Source organism: Pygoscelis adeliae, unplaced genomic scaffold, assembly GCF_000699105.1.
Source record: "Pygoscelis adeliae isolate BGI_AS28 unplaced genomic scaffold, ASM69910v1 Scaffold186, whole genome shotgun sequence".
NCBI lineage: Eukaryota > Metazoa > Chordata > Aves > Sphenisciformes > Spheniscidae > Pygoscelis > Pygoscelis adeliae.
The window spans coordinates 2,972,928-2,975,302 of NW_008825071.1; positions in this window are offsets into that span (position 1 = coordinate 2,972,928).

Here is a 2,375-nt window from a genome sequence, read left to right on the forward strand (position 1 = left end):
AGTCACAGGCAAGAACAAAAGGGGATCTCCCACCTACCTTTTAGCTGCCCCAGGAAATGTAGATACAAGACTAACAACTTCTCAGTCTTTATCTATCTTTACCCTGCTCTCTCATACAGTATTTTACGTGTTTGGCTAGATGCCATGAAAATGTCCCACGCACTTCATTAGCTGAAAAGCTTCTCAATAGCATAATGGCAGGGTTTCCTACAATAAAACCCAAATGTGCAACAGTTTTCCTTAACGTTTCTAGCTCTTCTGATCAGTATTAAACTCAGCTGTGTCTGATTCACTGGAGTCCATACCCAGCCTTCTCACCAGTACTCGCCAACCATTAGCATTCAAAATTAATGACTCAGTTCCTCATCAGACTGCTTTAGAAATAGAACAGTTTTTTAAACAATTATGAATTCTGAAGAGATTTATTTGTCTTCAGATTTTTGACGTTGACGAGTTTTAGTTCTCAAACTCTTCTTTGTAGCCACCAACATCAGAATCTTACTTTTTAAAAATAGACACGTGAAAGTCATATGAAATAACATGGCTCCAGAAGTCCACACTATATGGACAAAATAAACGCATGAAACTTGATAACTTTGTTTATTTGTTAACTTCACAAGCTTTGTAGACAATCTAGAGCAAAGTGTCAGGACCAGACATAGGCAGTCCTTGGGTTTTGGAGGAACAAGAAGCAGCAGCAGGGTGAGAGGTCCCTGCCCTCAGGGGTAGGCAAAGCAGCAGGTAAGAACAGAACCGTGACTCTTCGCACAAGGACCCCACTGAGGTGCAGAGGACAAACTGCACCTTTTGCAGCTATGGCATGAGGTCAATAAGCAATACACTTCGTCCCTAAATTTCAATTGCAATGAAACCAGAAGCAATAGCCAGAAACCTGTAAGTGAGGGACAACATTTTGATTGTCTTGTTTGAGTCTAGGAAGTGGAAATGTGCACACAGACCTAAGTCTTGATGTCCCACAAAACGCACCAGATGCACAAGTAGTGAAACTCTACCACATAAAAACTAACTTCAGATCTTGGGAAACCTCAGGGTGCTATTCTTCTAAGAATGTATTCACACCAAATAATTTATTCCTGCTCTAAGCCGTTTTTACCGTTAAAAAGCCAGAGGGTAGGGGACACCAAAACTTGTTTTATATAACAAAAAAGTTTTCCTTTTCCATTCCCCTTCTTATTAGAAACATCTGACCAATGTTGATCAAACTAGACTATATTTACTTCCACAAAAAAGATCAAGTTAGATTTTCACTGGCAGCATAAATGGTCTCAGAAAAATGTGTGACAAAAACAAAATAAAAACCTGAAAAGACACAGGAGGACTAGAATCAAAATGTTTATGTCACTTCAGCCTTCAAAGTTTTTCCTTTCTTTCTGCAGGTACATATCAATTCTCTCAGCATTTCACTACAATTGCCATTAAGCTGGGATCTGTTCTGTGAGAAAATGGTGTTATGGCAAAGATGATTCCTAAGACTTTTATATCTGACACGAGAAGAGGTGCTATTCCTCCAGGTCTAATGGGGACCAGGCTGCAGTCCTGCTGCCTGCCTTGTTCGTCTACAGAACAGTGGTGGCAAGACAGCTCACAAGAGAACGCAGTTCCAGCTGGGCACTGTAACCAGGTGGGATGCTAAGACAAAAATACTAAAATAGCAGCCCGAAGTAGAGGAGTGAATGAAAACCCTACCGCTACCCTGGAGAGATCAAGGGTCTTGTCTGTCACAAGGAGGTGAAAGCCCACTACATGCAGGTGTGTGCATAGTCATCAGAAATAAACATATATCCTAAAAATATATCCCCTCTTGCAATTAAACCTAGTAAAAGTTCTTATGTGTGTGTGTGTCTGTGTGCTTATTTGCATCACCTTACCAGCATTTCTGTGCTGCACATCAACTCTGGTCTGCACAGCAGGGGCAGGTCACACAGATAAAATCCCTGACGTTTTGCAGCTCCGTCTAAAAGTCTGCATCCACGCAGGGACCGTGACAGCTGCCGGACGGACAATCCCGAAGCAGCACGTTGCCGCAGCTCTGAGAAGCTGCACCACAGTGGGTAATGTTGCGCGTCCCCCCCGCACCAGCCCTATGCAAAGGGAGCACAGCGGGGGGCAGTCAGACTCAGAGCCAGTGCCTTTTTAGCTTCTCTGCTGAAAGATGCCAAGTTTTCAGCCATCAATTAATTTTATGCAGGGTCTTCCCCCCCGGACAGGGGCAGAAGCCACCACCTCATGTCACCAGCTGGTGAGCAGGCACCACAAATTTGTACCAACAGTCAAGAAGTGCAAAGGCAGATTCTGCTCTCCACTGCATGGGTAGAGGAGAGCTCTGATCTGTAGAGCAGCTTCTGCCTGTCCCT